The 19,237-nt window shown below is 43.5% G+C and overlaps 1 protein-coding gene across 2 annotated transcripts in view; it reads left to right on the top strand.

The window, feature by feature from the left end:
• The window catches only part of plxnb1b (plexin b1b), a 97,211-nt gene that overhangs the window by 6,611 nt on the left and 71,363 nt on the right, over positions 1-19,237 (top strand). For both annotated transcript variants that reach the window (XM_054617919.1, XM_054617918.1), the window contains exon 2: positions 13,388-13,458. The gene's annotated coding sequence lies outside the window, so the exon portion shown is untranslated. The remainder of the gene's footprint in view (positions 1-13,387; positions 13,459-19,237) is intronic.

Genomic DNA, 19,237 nt, shown 5'->3' with positions numbered 1-19,237 from the left:
TAAAAGTGTTTATCACCTAACTAGCAGAGTTTTGTTAGCAGCTGTTCTTCAGTAAAACTCGTTTACTAGTACTGAAGGGAGGGAGAGTCAGGAGCAAAAATATTGTGAGCTTTTATTGTGAAGGATTCATAGGAAATTAAATGCTTATCCACTGTTTCACAGCTGCTCCTTTGACCATGAAATATATCCATCACAATCTGATCAGGCAGGTCATCGAAGTGTCAAGTGTTGACACACACATGGACACAGCTGAGTTCTGATCTGGTGAATCCGATAACAAAAGTCACATGACAAGAAAAGTGTAACAACGGCCCTTGTTGATTTGCGGCTGCACTGATTTGGAAAGTATGATTTGGGCTTTATGCAACTGATCAGAACAAACGATGCACAGCTGTGTTAGAAAATATCCAGTTCTTTGATTAAAAGTCCACAGGGGTGCAATCCTGAGTGCAAATGTAAGGAGAGAATTTAGGTATGACTCCCAAGGAGTGTGTTTGTTAAAAAAACACGAATCACCCAGCCAAAAACTCACTTCTGTTCCTCGCTAACACAGAGTTGAAGCTAAAGAAAACACTTTGTACAAACCTCATAAAACATTCAATTTGTTTACACCATATAATGGAGCATGCTAACTTTCCTCATGGTCTGATATATGACTTTATCAAGCCTACTTCTTATAGCAACGGAAACATATCCGCCCACATGATACTACAAAATCCACGTGGCCGCAATAGCCGGCATGAGGAAAACTCATGCATCGGTGAACATGTGTGACCACGTTCATAAGTGCAGAGGCCCTGAGTAGAATACACTGGAGTCCTCTGTGTAGAGTACAGATAAACAGAAAGCCGTATGTCCTCACGTCTCTGTCTCACTCTCTCTCCCTCTTCAACCTCCACACATCACCCTCTCTTGCAAAACTCAGGCAATTCCACCCCGCCCTTCCTTTCCACAATTCGTCGCTCGGAGCTCAACACTTGACACTCTCCGCAGCTCTCGTTTTCTCAGTATTCCCCTGTGCCTGCATTCATGCATACCCATGCTCCTGTATCATTTCCCATCCGTCTGCGGGGCTCAAGCAGCCTGTTTGTAGAAGGCCCTTAGAGAAAGGGGCCCGGCTGGTGAGATAGGGTGACACGGATAGGAAGAGCTTTGTCACAGCGCTCGCCATGAGAAGATGACACCTCCACCTGGGGTAGGTGAGGGTGGAGGGAGCACTGAACACACACAAACATGCCCACACCGTTGTTCTTCTGTACGTATGAGGTCCTTCACTGGAAGCCATCAGTTCCTCTACCCTTAAACTAAGCTGTATTCCCCTGTACTGTCTTAAAGCAGAGCCTGATCTAAATCTAATCCGAATGGACCCTAATTTTAAACCCAGATAATGCAGACAAAGGATTAGATACTGTAAGTAGATTCTGCACTTGGCTTGTTGGACACAGTTAGGTTGCTACACAAAAGCTACACAGGTGCACTGTCGCTCAAAAAGGCAACTGGAGGATGGGTGCCCCGCTTTCGCGAAACACTGCGTCCCCGCCACCGTGGGTCTCAGGACGGCGTCATCATCTGTAAACACTGTATGAGTGCTGTGCAGTGTGGTGTCAATTTGCCAACCGATGGGACACACACACACACACAGCTTCCATTCACATGATGGGAATTAAATGAAGTACTCTGTTGGTATCAGTATCACTTTAAGGGTACCGGTTTTGCTACTGGCATCACCATTTTTTAAACGATACCAACCTAAAGTGGACGAAGAGCAATGGAATTGAAAGCAGAACACGTAACAGGGGCTACATGTTAAGTAGGGACTGTGTGACCTCATCGCAAAGCACCATACTGGAAAATGTCTACATGGGAAAAGCTGGCAATGAAGCCCCACCCCACAATAACAGCCTCACTCCAACTAGTTCCCAGCGCATTGAAAGTCCATGAACACACCACACAGATGAATTCTTGCCCACGTTTTTTTCATTCACTTTGGTTGGACTGGGCATGCCTTAGTTTTTCAGAAAACGGATTGGAGTAGACAAAACGAGCCGAGGTTTGTTGTTTTCCACAGAGATGCTGCAAAATGCTAGAATGCCGTAGGCATGTTCTTTGCATGTGTTGCTTGTGTACACTTTTTGCTGTGCTGGGTCTCTGCAGCTTTGGAAGGGGTGGTCTGCAGGTCTTGAACCCCCTTCCTCTTCTCTCTGCAGGGGGGGAAAGAGGGAAAGTGGCCCTGCCTCCTTTTGTTTCTTTTGTTGAAGAGGAGGCTGAAAAGACCAGCCAACCACAGAGGGTTTGTGAGGAAAAAAGTGGGGGTTAGAGAGGTGAGGACATACCTCGAGGAGAGAGGGGGAAGGGGGGAGGAGAGGGAGATCAGGATGAGAGTGTCTCCTCCCCCTGTCTGTCAGTTGGAGAACAGCTGGTGTTTACTGCAGACTCCTTCTCTGTGTCCTCAGAGGAAGGACAGGTGAGTGGGTGTGGCTGAAATGGGAGTGTCCACCATCTGGGAGACAACACTGAGCGTCCAGGCTTCAGCATCCAAACAACTCTTTTGAAAGTAAAACTTTGTGAAGTTACCTTGAAATTCACTCAAGAGTTTGTTGGAGCATGTTGATTTTGAAACTTGGAAGATATGTGGGCAGGTTCAGGGACTGGTAATATGTGTGAAATCCCTTTTGGCGCTGGCTGAATTGTTCTTTGCACCACATGGCCGCATTCAGACAGGTGGCCATTCATCCGGGATTATGATTTGAAATGAATGGACTAAGAAGCGCGCTTGAAATTGAATATCATTTACATGACGTCAGGCAAGCTAGCTTTGGCGTTTGACTCTAGAGGCAACAATACAAGAGGCATCTGCTGTGGTGGCTAGCCACGTTTTTTTTTTTTTTCCCCACACTTCTTGTGAGTGTGTGTGGCTTTTTTTGTGGCACGCAGGCGAGCGTGAAGAGCAGCATTTTGAAATACCGACAGCTGACTGTTGCCAAGTGGCAACCATGAAAGCTCTTGGAGAACAGTGAGCGCTTGGTTTCCCTAGAAACGCCCTTTTTCTCAAGACAGCTCCCCCTAAATCGACTCACCCCTCCCCATACTCCCTTTAAACGCCCTTGGGGGAGGGACCCTCTATCCTGGGAAAAGGGGGGGTTGCTATGGAAAAGCCAAAGACCAATGTTGGACAGGCGTGTTAAAAGTTCAGGACCTTGGCCGGCTGCTGGTGGACTCCACTGGTACAGAACAATGTCCCAGGGATGTCTGAAACAACCGTACCTAGCTTTAGGTATGCAAGGTGGACATCAAGAGGAGCTATGCCCTTTGAAATGATACAGTGGGCTCTAAAATGGGCTAATAAGCAATGACCATAAATTATTCCCAGTCCATAGTGGGTCATCTACTCGTAAATCAAGGCAAAAGCAACAAAGAAACATCAGAATGTCTTCAATTTGGAATTACAATAGTCCAAAATGATTATGCCAGGAGGTATTGTATTGTTTCATTTAGCATTGTTTTCATTCAATCAATGAATCCGTTAAATATTGAATTGTTTCTACCATCCCCAAGTAACCAGAGCTCAAAGTCAAACGTACCAATTTCTCATTTTGTCAGCTCGAAAACTTAAGTATTGAATTCCATCCAACGATGAAGACCATAAGAATGCTGTGGAAAGCCCTGGAAACTTCTAATAAGTGGACATTGAGGTAGGATTTGTTAATCCAAAAGTTTTCAGCCTCTGCTTTCAGTGGAATGAAAAGCAGAAAAACTTCACGTCAGAAAGGCCAGTAAATGTTTGGTGTTTTGAACTTGATCAAATTCTTGTCGTCATAACTCTTATGCCGTCATCGCTGCTGTTATTAGGAGCTACTGGTAACCTTTTGTTATCCTGTTAAAGTGTCACTTGTAATTTACAGACAGACATGTTGCCTCGGCAGAGCAGTGTTTTAACAACCTGCCTATCGTGTAACATTTCCTGTTGGTTCACACTCCCATTGGGGTCAGGGGTCCCGGTGCTCTGTTATCCTTGCAACGGGACCTTTTTTTCCTCCGCTGAAGCTTCTACCAGCACAGAGGTACCCGTGCTCCTGTTGAAATGTTTGTATGAATACGCGTCTGCATCAGTGCGTGTTTGTGTGCGAATGTGAACGCCCTGTGAGCCCACAGTGTTTCCTGGCAACCTTGACCACTCGCTGGTAAGCTGAGCACAGTGTCGCAGTATACGGGCTGCACTGGGTTGGATTTACGAGGCTTTGATTTAGACATTCCTTAAGCCGATCTGAAATTTTGGTTCCGTTCCTCGTTTACTGTACTGTAATCCTTGCAAATATAAAACCAGAACCACGCTGTGCGACTAATTCCCAGTCCAGAGTATGTGCTGTGCGTGATGTACGGTGCTTGGGCCCGTGTGTCGGTGTGAAAGTTGTAATGTAATAGCTAACAACATACTAGACTTCAGTGTGTATCCCAATGAGCCTCGAGGCAGCTTTCATAAATAACGCTCTCTTCATGTTAATGGAGGGCTTAAGTTTATTTATTTTTTTTGCTTACTAGGAATAATCTTTTCCACCCGCTCCACCTCAGTATCTTTTAATCTGGCTGCAAATGAACCAGGCCTCTGTTTCCAGGGTTATGAAGCACTCTGGGGGGAGTGTTGTGAGTGTGAATGTGTTGGTGTGTCCGCCCCACCTCCCAAGTTCATGTAATTCAAACAGCCGTTCAGCACCGTACAAACCGCTTACAGTGAGCCGGGTTACAGTGACCAACCAGTTATGTGGAACAAAAAGCTTGGGTCAGATCGTTTCTATATGAATGCTGTTAAAATTCTTCAAATATAGTCCGCATACACTGTTTTATTTTTATTTTTATGGAAAACAATTTAAAACTACAGTAGGCTAACCTTAATTTATTTTCGTTTTTCTTTACTCCCGTGAGACTTTGCCTTGTTGGAACCTGTCTCCTTTCCGGCTGGCTACATAAGGCTGGTGCTGCGTGCACATTGAACTCATAATGGGGGAAAAAGAAAAGTAATTTTCTCTTAATGAAAACGCATGTTCACGGGTAAAGCACCAGTTTGGTTGGAGCCGCCCTCATCAAGTGGATTGATAACACCTGGTCACGTAATGCCACCAGAGTGAAACTCTGCTGATTCTCTAGCGGCTCTGTGGCGCTGCAGAGCGGGCAGCACATGCAGTATGTAGATGTAGATGTAAACTTGACATCAACTTAATTCTAGAATTGAGAGTTGTATGTTTGCAAGACCAAACATTGTGCATGTGTACCTGGATGAGAACATTTAGAGCTGAACCTGGAAGGTCTGAATCTCTGTCAGTGTTAGGCTAATATACTGCTGTTTCAGTCTGGTAGCACCAGTGTAGACGGATAATGATGGACCTGTAAGTGGGATATTCAGCTTCATTAACATGCTGTCAATCTAACCATTCATACCAGTCAGCCACCCTAGCAAGTTTTAACTTTGTACAATACGATACCAAAAATACTTGATTAACTTTCCAGATAAGATTTTCTGTAAAGAAAGACATTATTTAAATGCAAACACTTGTATCATATACTAGTAATGTAGTAATGGCAGTCTACTGTAAATCACGTTTGTATTACTTTTTTTTTGGAAATAAAGGCAGCACAGAATAACAAACTATTTCTATTGTTATAGGGTTTTGGTTTGGCTATTTATTATTAACTGAAATATTATTAGCTGAAATGTTATTAGCTGAAATACATTTTTTTTTTTAGCTGAAATACATCTACTTTTCCTCCTCTCACTTAGTATCTCTTTGTGTCCTTTTAAAGAGTGTTGGTGGTTTACCTCATGAGCTACTCAGCAGGAACAACGATGCGAAGGGAGCCGTAAAAGTTTTACAGCTCTAACTCCCCCGACTGATTAGCATTATTGCTGCATTTTACAGAAACACATTAGACATTGTTTCCACTGGAGCAGCTCAAGACTGATTGTTAATTATCACGTGCCTTAACTTTCACCGTTATGGGCTTATGTTACGGTCACCTGCACATTTCCTATTGTTATTTTAGTTTTGTACAGGGCTGGAGCTCAGAGGGTAAACATGGATAGGATCTGCGATCTTCTGTAGTATTGCTGTGTGTAAAATCTTTCATTTCATATGATAGCTTGGAATTTAAAGGATTGGAATTATGATGAATGTGTATGTGGCACTGAATACAGCTCTTATTGTTGGGTACTTTGCAATCTGTAATAATCCTTAAAGGCCTGCACACCCCCACACATTTGATTTAGATTTATTTGGGCTGATTAGATATTACAAAGCTACTACAGGGAACTCTGATTTTGTGTTGATTTTGGCGTTCGCTGTGGAAAAAAACCGGTAGTGTTTCTGAACACATGGCAGATCTATTGGAGCTGAAATGTTTTCAAATCATTCTCCTCAGATATCATCTCATATTTCATATTCAATCTTGATGTGTGATGTAATGAGACAGTGGGAAACCACATTGAAAGATCTCCATCTCCATCAAGCTTGCGTTTGGTCTTTTGCTTCCAAGATATGTGCAGAATGAATCGGACCGTTCAGCCATCATAGCAATCAGCATAATTAAAGGAATCTTAAAAATATGATATTTTAAAACTTTAAATCTTCAGTCTGAGAATTTAAATGTTTGTTACCCCCAAATCTCAAACCCCAGTTGACTGCTTGGTCTTATACCATACTGATGACGTCACCATAGCGACCCTGTCCTCCCCAGGCCGTTATCGATCACACATGTTCAGTCTGCTGCCTATTGATCACGGGCAACAAACTGATTACTATAGCGACCTCATGACCTGATGTCCTGTATAGTTGAAGGCAATCAAAAGGCGATGGCCTCATTATGATCTCATATTCATCAGCGTTACTGCAGGACTCTAATCTAGGCTGGATTTGATTCGCTAATGTTTGCTTTTCAAATTATTTTGAATGGAATTTGACGCAGAAATCCAGAGCTTCAAGTGGTCCAAGTCAGTTTTATTGAGATGCAGTAGTTAAAATCAAAGCCATTTTCCTATCTGCAGTGACGGCACTAGAAGCTCATGAAGCAAAGAGTTCCCGCATGGACTTGAAACGCAGATCACAGGTGTGGATGTCTAAAGGAAGGAGCAGTCCTCTCAGGAAGAGGACCATGATCTTACCACAAATCTCTGCTCCTCCTGTTGGTGTTATTGCATGACCTGGAAAATTCTGGAATGCCCCTTTTCCTTTTTTCCTTTCAAACTTTGTATGATATTGAAATCAGCAATTGTGTAGAAATGTATTGATGTTTGATTGTTATACCTGTAATTGCTATTGGATGGTGTTTTTAGAACCTTGTATGTGTGGATCATCTTTTAGACAAGCAACCAGTGTGTCCAAAGGTAGAGGGTCCTCTTCACGGAGTCCACCATGTTGCACCTCCATGTTTCTACAGCAGCCCAGGACAGGCTGAGCTGCAGAGTGAAATACCGTGGAACTGCCAGCCGCCGTCTGACTTGATTTGCCTTTAAAGTAGTGTGGAATGGAGGTGAAATAAACAATAGCAACCATTTGAAAAACACTCGAACCTCAAGGTCCATTCAGTCGCTGCTCTGGTGCTTTCAATCACATCAAATTATCTTCAATCTTAGCATCCATTTTTAAAGTTATAAAGGAAAATTTCAATCAAAGTGCAACAGTGTGTCTTATTTATTGTTTTTTAATAGTGTTTGGACAATAATGAATCTCTATGGCCCAGAGGAAAAGATATACCAGGGTTTAGAGTCACACACAGGGTAGAGGATCACCAGCCTCATCCTTTAGACAATGTGGAGCCTCACTTTCTCACAAAACGGAAGTGGCTGTGCTTGTGTGACTGGCATCTCATCAGATTGAAAATGTTGAAATCCCATGGGAGTGTTGGCTATCATCGCTGATAGAGTGTAGTGGAAACACTGCATGGACGTGATTTGATTTTCTCCCCATAATTTACGATAAATTAAAATTGAACTTGCCATGCCCTGTAGTGAACTAGGCGTCGGCCCGGCTCTGTGTTTCCAAATCAGACAGATTAAGATGCAAATCATCTGTGGGTGGATTTTACAGCGCAGGAATAGTTTTATAATTTCAGTTTGATACGCTATTTTTATGCAAAGAAAAATGGGAATCACTTTGTGTTTTATATGCTAAAGAGCACTGACGCTGCTCTGTCAAACGGCAGGTCTTGATTTTGTGGAAGAAGTCCGGCTTGTTGAACAATTTCAATTCAATTCAGTTTATTTTGTATAGCCCAAAATCACAAATTTGCCTCAGAGGGCTTTACAATCTGTACACATGTGACATCCTCTGTCCCGGAAAAACCCCTTTAACAGGGAGAAAAAAGGAAGAAACCTATGGGAGAGCGACAGAGGAGGGATCCTTCTCCCAGGATGGACAGAATGCAATAGATGTCATGTGTACAGAATGAACAGCATAACAGACATTACAACACATTCAATGTATATTACATAAATGATTCATATAATCACAGCAGTAAGCAGATAGTTGTAAAGAACTGTACTAAATACTGTAGGCTTCACGGGTTTGGCACAGTGTCAGTGGGGGATATCCTCATTGATTGCCCCGGGGCCTCCGCTGCTGCTGCTGCATATCCGATTCATTATCGAGCGTCCTCTGAAAGCAAAAAGAACAAGTTCACACTTAATCCTCGCTCTGCTTTGCGTGAATTTGAAGAAGACAGCCTTTGGTGCTGCAGTTTAAGTTTGGTCTGCCTGCTGTTGATTAAAACTTGACATCATCTTCAACAAAATTGATCGTTGTTGGGTGTGAGCAACATGACCACACAAAGCTGCTGTCTGCCACGTCCAAATCAGATTGACTGGGGGCTCTGGTGGCTTTGTGACTCTGCAGAAGTGTGACACAGTGCAAAAGGAGTGTGTCTGTTTCCACTGATGCCCCCTTACTACGCGTTCAACCCACATTTAAGTCATTCACATGGGGCCGCTGTCACAGGTTAATCTCTAGCCTGCAACTACAGTTTAAACATGCATTTACACAGAATTAATCACATAGCCAAAACAGTTTTAGTTTCAGATTTCCATGCACGTTCACACACACGTTCTGGCTCTTAATCTATCTTCTGATCTCTCTTTAAATGAGTCAGGAAGTCGCTAAAATGTTTAAACCTCAATAAAATCAATTCTTGTTTCAAAAAGTAAAGCCTGTTCACCAAAGTCAAATATTGTTCAGTGGCAGCACAGGTGATGCAGAGCCAGGTCAGGTGATGTGCATTGACCCATTCCGTGCAGGATTAACCTGTGACACTGTGTCTGACTAAAAGGGTTATGAGTGGTAATAGGTTAGAACCACCCTGCATTTTAAACTTAAAAAAAATAATTTAAATTTACAAATTATGATAAATATTGTGGGAACAGACAATCCTATACAGCACATTTTAAACAAGCTTTATTGCAAGTTGGGTCTTTTATATAGTGTATAGTTTATTGTTTGATTCACGACCAAATACCTGCAAAACTAATTACGTTCCCATCACTAACCCATCCCCAATCTGTACTTTTGTTTAGTATTTATTAGCAAATGTCAGCAGACTAAGACGCTGGACTAAGTTGTTCGTTGTTTGAGCAGTCGAAGCCCCCGTAAGTGCAAACGTCAACATCCAAAATAGCATCTAATTAACTGATTTACTTTGGTTGTTCGTCTCTCAGAGCAAAGCGCTTCACAACAAGGTAAGGAATAAAGGGATAAAGAACTTAAAGGTAGATTGTGGCAGGTGATGTCAGAGCAGCTTGCAATTGGAAATGGTCGCATAACAGAGGACGTATGAAAGATTAGACAGCAGTGACCGTGCTCTAGGCAGCTAACTGATAGCTTCTTGCTAATGTCATTCATTCAATAGCCCCGTTTGGGACTGGAGAGATCCATTGCATCCTCGTTATTAATTCAGTTTTGTCTTGTATTGCTGACTTCTGTAACAAATAGAATAATGAAATGTGTCAAACTCGGTGTGCAAGGTTTTTATCGGATGACAGCTTTTTTAAAATTGTTAAAATAAATATTGTAATCAGCATATCATTGCCAAAAAGATGTCAAGAAACATGGCAATCACACAAACCGAGTTTAAAACGTGTTCCCTACATATAAACATCCGTCACAGTTAACAGAGCGACTTCCTTTCCTGTGCACTGAGGGATGATTGCCAACATTGTTGGAATGGTCACTTTTTGCGTTGCCTCCTAATGTGGTTTAGATCATGTGACTAAACTGTCTTGCCTTGTTGGGCTTCACTGTAACGATGTCACCCACGTTGCCAAACCTGAGCAATTCCTTTGGGCTTATTTGGTAGTTTTTGCCACGCCAGCTATTATAACCTTGTACTCGCCAAAGTAGAAATGAGATACAATTATCCATTTAGGGGGTTAATGCATTTAATGACTAAATTTAGCTGGGCCTTGTTTGACAGACAACAATTCAAAGAGCTAAACCTCTGAGTGCATTTAAGGTATATTGAAGGGAACGTGTGCCAACTTTAGTTTGACTTCATCTACACACACGATGAGGGCGCGTGTGTGCGTGCGTGCGTGTGGATAAGAGATTATTAAAACATTTCAAACTCTTTCGTTCAGGAATGTTTGTCACATAGTAAAAGAAATGGTAATTAAAGTAGGCAGATGAGGCGTAGCTGATGACCCGTGTGTGTGTGTTTCCCCAGCTGACTTAGAAAAAAATCAATCATGGCTAATAAGAGTTGGGTGAATTGGCACACACGCCATGTGTTGCTGTCAGATTACGATGATGCGCTTATCCAGTTGTGCATGCCGTTAGGAAACATAGCACCGCAAATGAATGAATTGGCCACAGAGGCAGCATGTCGCTTGACATGTTCATCGTGAGAACACAATTAGACTTAATGACCGAGCCGCCACTGGAAAGCGCTCATCCTCTGTCTCATTAGGGCTTAGAGATGGACGCCCAGTCTCTCATTAGTTCACTGTAAAGTTAAAAGATTACTTCCAAGAGGTTTGCGGCAGTTTGGATGGGGTGACACATTTGGCTCTGGTCTGTAGGAATCCAACCACAACACTATTTGGGTTTCAGTTTGACACCAAGGCTGCTTTTTCTGCCTTTCTTTCTGGTTGGTTTAACCTTTTTCATTCTGAGGTTAAATTACCAGATGTGGCTTGAGCAATAAAGCAGGATGGCATCAGCCCTGTGCCAACAAGCCGGAGAGGGCAGGGCAGGAGTGGTTTTTAGATCCTGTTTATATTTTCCAAGGAACAGCGAGCGGAAAAAAAGATGAAATTTGGTATCTGGTATTTAATTACAGAGCGTCCGCAGCCAGAGGCACACTGTCAACGGTAGTTTTAAGGCCGACAGCTTAACGACCTCAGGAATGGTGGCACTGTTTGGTCTTGGTAACGCCGTGTCATTTCCTCCCATGAAGAGCCGGGTTGTTTTTGATGTGTTCGGGATACGTACGTGTTCCAGCACTTTCCACAGCATTGCCAAGCGGAGGGTGAGAGCTCAAAGTAATTTTAGCACTTTATAATGCCTGGAAATGGCCATCTTTTTGAAGTCTGTTTTCTCACAGGAATCCTTTTTGTGACAGTTTTAGTCGCTTTGAAGGACGTGTCTCCTGTTTACATTTCCCATGTAAAACCTCTGGGTAGGATGCCCCTCCGTATGGACTCAGTGGGCTGGGGGGGGGGAGAGAAGGGGGTGCCTGCCTTTTTTGGCCCTTGACTCGCGCCATGTCACCAGTTGAGTCACTGTACATTTCCTAATAATGGGAAGCCCGGCTGAATTTGGCACAGTTCCTTTTCATGGCCACAAAGGGAGCCATTAATGCTCAAATGCATCCGGATTCAAGTCCCCCCCCAACCTGAGAGCGTGCTCTGCTGTTGTTGTGCGAGTGCTCTCAAATGAGGTTCCTTCATTTAGCCCGGAGTCAAAAGAGCCCTTGGCTGAAGGACAAGGCTTCACTACTTCTAGTCTCAGAAACCTACCCATCACGGTTCTCAAAGTAAAGGTGCTCAAGGCTATCTGTCCTCTGTTTGCTCAACCCGATGGACCATTGTGTGACACAAGTCGACTTTAATCTGTGAATAGGAAACTCACCAAGGGGAACAAACATCAGACCAAAGACCCCAATCCTTCCTGTTCCTGTCGCATCAATCCTATCAGCCCATCAATCTCAGCCCACAGTTCCACCAAAAGACCCTCTGCACTTTCAGCTTCAAACTTGTCTTCACTCGGCTCGGCTTCAGGCCTCACCCTCTCAGTCAGGGTCAAAGAGGAATCAATGTATGATTTAGTAAGTGTCTTGCGTCTGAGCTGGCTTCTCACCTGGAAGAATCTCCACAAAACAAGACCCAACGTGCCCGGCCAGAGGGCAGAGGTAGGAGCAGGGAATCAGCTGGAGGAAGTTTTTTCACTTTAAAACTTTTCTTTTCTTTTTTACAAACCTCGAGGGAGGATTGGAAAGACTCCCAAGTTTTACCAAGCTCCCTCCAAGTGAAGGCGGCATTCCTTGACAATGACTGTCAATGGAATGATTGTGCTTTAAAGCTTCAGGACACCTGTGGTAAAGGACAAGCATAAAATTAGAATTTACTATGGTTACAAAAGTCAAGAAGGACCCGAGTTTCTTTCCATCTGTTTGAGAATTGTCAGAATTGGGGCCCATGCAGCTTGGTTGTTTGAGCCCTGTTGCCCTATGGGTAAACTAGACAGTTTCTGTTGTCATTGTTAACAGGAAATGGAGGAAACTAGAAAGCCATGAACAATTACAACATCAGACTATCTGAGATTTTAAGATATCTGAGAGCGTCGACTGCTTTATGGTACGTGTCCACACATCCCTTTTAATTGTCCATGTAAGCAGCGATGCCAAGCACTCTGGACTCATGTTCTTCTGAATGAAACTCCTTATGGCGTAAGTTAATGCCTCCAACTGGGAGGAGTACACCTCAGAAGGACTTGCTCATAGCAAGCTTTAAACCTCAATCATAACCATACCTTTCTTTCACTGATTTTTAAATTCTGATGTTTGAGTATGTGTGATGAAAGTGCTACAGAGAGGCCATGTGTCATGTCTTCTCTTCCTGGTGGCAGCCATTAATCTTTGGTATTGCACTGAACAATAGTTGTCTTGTTTGAGAAACAGATGCCTTCACCTGCGCAACATAAATTAAGAAGACATGGCAGGTGTTACAAATGGTTTAAACTCACTTTGTAAAAGGGGGATTTTTCAGCCATTGTGTCCCCTTACCATCATCTATTTCCACAGTATGGTTCCTCAAGGATTTTGTGTCGTACTTTATGTCACGCTTCTAGCTTTGAAGGAAAGAAAGCTGTAAAAATGCTATCTGCGGATTTTCTAACAGCTTGTCTTCCTCCAGGTTTGGACAAATCCGCATGGGAGCCGTGGACCGATTGGAAATGGCAGCAAAAGAGAACTGAACTTCAACAGGTAGGGAATTTAAATTTCCCCCTTTTTTTCTTGCCTATGCTCGTACAACATAGAAGTGGTAGCAGTGCAAAGGCAATAGTGTAATCTTATTGGTCAATGCTGATGTCTTACACCAAAATAGCCAGATCGTGTCTAGGCCCGATCACTTTTCCAAACTATTTCCTTCAATTCATCTGAATTACACAATGGACTGTGGGATTTGTTTCCTCCTCCTGCGGTGTCAGTCCACTTCCCCCCCCAAAACCGCATCCCGCCACACTCGGCAGCTATTTAAAGTGTCGGCGGCTGCTCCCAATTACTCCTCCCCATGCCAAACCAGAAGCTCAGGACACGCAAACGGAGGCCTCCCCACTGCGACTTTTATCTGTTTGTTTTCATATTTCCCTTCTCTCGGTTGGCCCTCCTCCCTTGTGCTCTTACTGTTTTTGCCTTAGCCAAGGATTATTGTGTTTTTCCTCCAGCTGACCTTGGTTACATAAACTAAGGCCTGATCCCCCCTTTCCTTGATACTCCTCCCTGTCCAAGTCCTCCTCCTCCTCCCAGTCCCACCGCTTTGCCCGGCTCCTATCCTCTGGGCGCTCCCACAAAGCCCAGTGTTTTGATTACATTGTGAAATCGGAGCCAGGACTATTTATTCCCAGGCCGGGCTAGGACGGAGGACCTGGTTGGAGGATAAGCCGGCGAGGGGGAGGCCAGGAAGCTTTTGTGGTTGAATCAGGCGGATGGTGTTGGGGGGGGTGAACTTTTTTTATGTCTTCTCATAACCTGTCTTTGTGGGCCGTGTGTCCAGCCAGCTGTTTCAAATAAGCAGAATGCCCGGAGTCGCCTCTCACTGTCATTACAGGGTGGCAGACTGTCCTTCAGCTGGAGGACGAGGCTCCGTTTTTAGGAAGCTAACACCCTGCTGTCATTGAAACTGAGGAAAACTGTGCAGTTAGCAGCCTGTGGCTAAATAATCATATTTACCGAGGTGGCAAAGTGCAAGACTGCTGTTCACAAAAGTAACTGGTTCAGCTCCTCTAGTACTACTCTACATTATATTTGTATGTCGTGACTTTTGACCTCTATGGAAGAATGCACGACGATAGAGAGAATTCCAGCTTTCATTAATTTTTTCTAAACCAGTGAACTGTTTTTTTCGGCCAGGGCCATTTCCTCAGCTGTAATCTTGTATGAGGAAATAGGGATGCAATGGTCTGATACATTGATTGACATCGGTGCAGATACGGACCTCATTGAGTGGTTCCAGCCAGACGTGATCAATCCACATGAAATGTGGTTTCTTATACGCCATCATTACAAAATTGTATCCATAAAATCTCCACTCATAGTTTAGTATGATATGTTACCTCACATTCAACATTATCCCAATATGTCCTGCAGAGTGAGGTTTACAGGGTTTAAATTTGAAAAAGAACCGGAGCAAAAGGAACTTGTGCTTTTCCAACCAGAATCCGGTTTTATTGTTCTGTTTGTTTAGAAAATTCACAATACAAGTCAGAACTGAATTAATCAAGGGTTGCAATGGATAGTCCCAAACAAGGTTTATGAATGAATGACATTAGCAGGAAGCTATTGTTAAGCTGCCTAGAGCACAGTCACTACACTCTAATCTTTCACTCGTTCTTTGTTTTGCAATAAGCCCTGATTCCAAGCTGCTATGACATCACCTGCCACAATCTTTAATTACTTTATCTCTGTATTCTTTACTTTGTTTGTAGTGCCTTGTGCTGGAAGACGAATGATGAAGTGAATATGCTTATCAGGTGCCATTTTAGATGATGATATTTGCATGTACGGTGGCTCTGAGTGGTCAAACGGCTTTAAAGGATGCGAAAAGAAAAATATGCAGAAAAATAACAGAGAAACTTGAGACACTCTAATGACGCACAACGTTTCTGAGTGAGTGTGTGTGTGTGTGTGTGTGTGTGTTAAAGAGAATGACACAATGTAAGGTCATATTTATTTTTAAAAGTAGTACCATTTTCAGATGAAAATTATTGACAAAGAACTGCACAATTTCTCTTGTCATTTGTCTCTTGGCACTCTTTTCTTATTACCATAATTTCTGGACATGGACATATTTAGCGTCTAAACTTCTCAGAGGTTATCATTGAGGCACCTCGAGTCTACATTAACTCAGCACTCAGCTTAGTGCTGAAAACAGGCAAATATTGGCTCACCCCATAGGACCCCGGGGCACACATTTCACCCCTCTGTTACTTTGGAGCTGTTTTTCAGTTCACACATTGCTCCTCTTCCACTAGCTCAACTCTGTCACTCTTTGCCTCCGGTCCTGAAGGAAGCTGATGCGGAAGTGTCTTAAAACCTGCATTCTCTCTACTGACCAGCAGGGGGCTACTGCCCTGGTTGCAAAAAGTAGACTGATTATAACGTCTATGAGAAAATGACTCTACTTCTCTCTTGATTTATTCCCTCAGTAAACATTGTAAACATGAGTTTATGGTCTCAATCTCTAGTTTCAAGTCTTCTTCAATACAGCATGATGTTCATTTAGTAAATGATGCTCCATTTAGAGTCAAACAGACCATAAAGCAGGGTATGATTTAGGGCGGGGCCACTGTGTTTGACAGGTAACTACCAGAGACGTATACAGCATCTCTAAGTCACTCCTCTGCAATATGGTAACTACCGTCCATTGGCTGCGAAAAAAACAACATGGCGACGGTCGGAATCCAAGATGGCGACGGTGAGATCGTTGGAAACTGAAGGCTTCAAAACGGCAGTCCACAAACCAATGGGTGACGTCACGATGACGACATTTGCTTTTTATATACAGTCTATTGTCTTGATCCAGCTGATCAGTGTACACACACACACACACACAATAACACACACCTCATTCGCTCAACAGGTCATTCATTTTACCTTGTGTTTCAGTGCAAAACATTCAAATGCACAAACCCTCCGGCTCACCTACACACACTTGTACACACACATTTCCATACTTGAGTTAGTCTGGGAATGAGGGTGAAGTTCAGTCGTGCCTGTCGCTGCCATCATTAGTGAAATACTGGTTCACTATTGTTCTCGGAGCATAAAATGGTGACACACACGTGCACACACGCACACATAGCTGAGGCCAACCGGAGATGAGCAGCCGAGCATTAGATTACAGGGAAATGATCAGCCAGGGTAGACAGGAAACACTGCAGGGAAGTGTGTGTGTGTGTGTGTGTGTGTGTGTGTGTGTGTGTGTGTGTGTGTGTGTGTGTGTGTGTGTGTGTGTGTGTGTGTGTGTGTGTGTGTGTGTGTGTGTGTGTGTGTGTGTGTGTGTGTGTGTGTGTGTGTGTGTGTGTGTGTGTGTGTGTGTGTGTGTGTGTGTGTGTGTGTGTGTGTGTGTGTGTGCGCTAACCATGGATAGTCTCATACCAAAAGCAAGCAGAGCATGTAATGGTGTCATTTTAAAATACACGTTTTGGTTCGATAGAACACAAAATATGATCATTAACAATTTAGCAGCCTCTGCACCCAAAGTCAAAGAGGCGGTGTTTAGGAAAGAGGTGAAGATGAGTCTCAGTTCTGATACCTAACTTGTTTCGTTGAAGATTAACCCCTTATACATTTTCATGCATCAGTTTTTGGTGTCAACAACAGCACAATGGCCTAAATAAAATACAGTTTTAAATGGGAAAAGTAGGATTGACATGGGGAAATACCTGATGAAAAGATGAAGTAAACAGCAGTGCGAGTCTGTGGACAGACCGGGGCAGTTGAAACGGCTTTATTTGCAACCAAGGCACCCGGCGACCACCCTGTAAAGTGTGCAGTTCTATGAATAACTGCTTGATGGAAAGTACAGCCATGGCAAATTAAATGTAGTTCACAATACAAAAAAAGAGAAACATACAGACCAAGAGAGAACTTAACAACAACAACTTCATTCATCCTGAGAAGTGAGGCCTCTTTTTCTTTTATTTAGTGTCCATTTACCTTTAGAGGTAGGCAGGAGAGATCAGTAGAGGGTAGGTGACATATAACAGCAAAAAGTGTACAATAATTAATCGTTATTTTGATAATAATTAACAATTCAGTGAATGAATATTTTTGTCTTTTATTAGTTACATTTTATTTTTCAGAGTTAGGAAATCAATGATCCCAGTCACTTCCAAACAGTGAGACTTTCAGCTTTGAGTCCTGATTGAAAATACACACATGCTGTTTTTAATGGCAACAAAGACTAGCTGTAACAGCTGTTGCCAGATATAGTTTTGGTTTACGTGTGGTATGCTGAGGCTCAAGAACAAACGCCTCTTCAGCCTGCACCATGACCATGTGTCCCAACACATCTGCTGCAGGTCTCTCAGAACCTTTGGCAATGCAGTGACCTCAGCTGAGAGGGATGGATAAGGGAGGGAGGGGGGCCTTCAGATTAGTGTGCTTTTAAGCGTATCAGACATCTTAACTAACATTAGGGGGTTTCATAAAGAATGTGGAATGATACCAAATAAGCCCGATTAAATGAGCCCACACTGCGTCCACTGATTAACAGAAGTCACATGGCTCTGAAACACTGATGTTATGTTTGGCCCGGAGGTCGGGGTTCGTCACTTCCCGTTCAGTCTGCTAGGCTCAGTTACTTGGTGATGTGTGTCATTCGTTGGCTCGTGCAGGTACTCCTTTTGCCTGGGTGAAACGTGATCCCAAATGGTCTGGAAATCAGACGAGAACGAGACGGCTCGTCTGCTCCATTTAAGGTGTGCCTATCCTGCTCCAAACGAAACGGTCCTCTCAGACAGATGTTAAACGCTGCTGCCAGCAAACGTCAGTGTGCTGTCAGTGTCAGAGTGCGACCCAAAGCAAGGTGAGACTTGCTGATGACGATAGTTCCTCTCTCGTAGCAGTGCAAGAGTTGCAGCTTTCCCGAAAAGTCCCGTTTTCCCCGCAGAGGCTCTCTTTGTGTTTGCTGAGGTGAATAAGCATTGGTGGTTATTGCATATTTTTCATCATCCATCAGCCCTTCACTCATTCTACCATCTGATGTTGTTTGGTCGTTAAAGCTTTGTTCAGTCTGTTTTGTAAGACTTATTCGTTGTAATTATTTCTAGCCAAATTCGGCATTAAGAACCTGAAAATATGATTCAATCAACATTACGTCCATTTGAGCCGGGTCCCATTTTGTGAAACTTGGCCCGGTGGTTGTCTACTATCACTGGTCCTCACCACTTTGTGGATTAATGAGTCCCAGGGGAACATGTCGACATTTTCAGCAGTGGACTAGCAGGGTGTGGTGCTACTAATGCAAACTGCTCTGTAGCCACATGGCAAAGCGATGCTGGTTACCCAGACCAGTTCCCACCGAGGCCATGATAGTTGACTGCGTTAAATACTACGAAACGGGTTCATTCAGATCAGATGACAGTTGACCCTTTGCTTTGCTTGAGCTAGACGAGGAGCCTTCACCGTGTTGTTGTGTGTGATGAAACAAAACGCGGTACCGTTGAGAAGCATGGGAGGATTAACAAATGGACATTCTGTTTATCCCCTTGAGGAGGTGATCAAAACCAACCAACCCTCCAGATGTGACCATGTGGGAAGTAATGACGTTTGTAATCGGTGCTTTAGTGGCTTTACGTCCGTTGGTAGTGCATCCATTATCACTCGGTGTGTGTGTTGTTGTGGATGTGCCAGAAGGATGTGGTCATCTCTGAAAGTGGCTGCTAATCATAAAGCCGTTCTCCAGAGGACTGTAAATCACCAACGGGCCATTTGTTCCCTGGGACTGAATGTTCCTGACTACAAAGATGAGTCAAGCTCA

The sequence above is a fragment of the Anoplopoma fimbria genome, chromosome 17, assembly GCF_027596085.1.
Source record: "Anoplopoma fimbria isolate UVic2021 breed Golden Eagle Sablefish chromosome 17, Afim_UVic_2022, whole genome shotgun sequence".
In the NCBI taxonomy this organism is placed as follows: Eukaryota; Metazoa; Chordata; class Actinopteri; order Perciformes; family Anoplopomatidae; genus Anoplopoma; species Anoplopoma fimbria.
The sequence above is the reverse complement of the archived record's forward strand: the minus strand, read 5'-3'. Positions and strand labels throughout refer to the sequence as shown.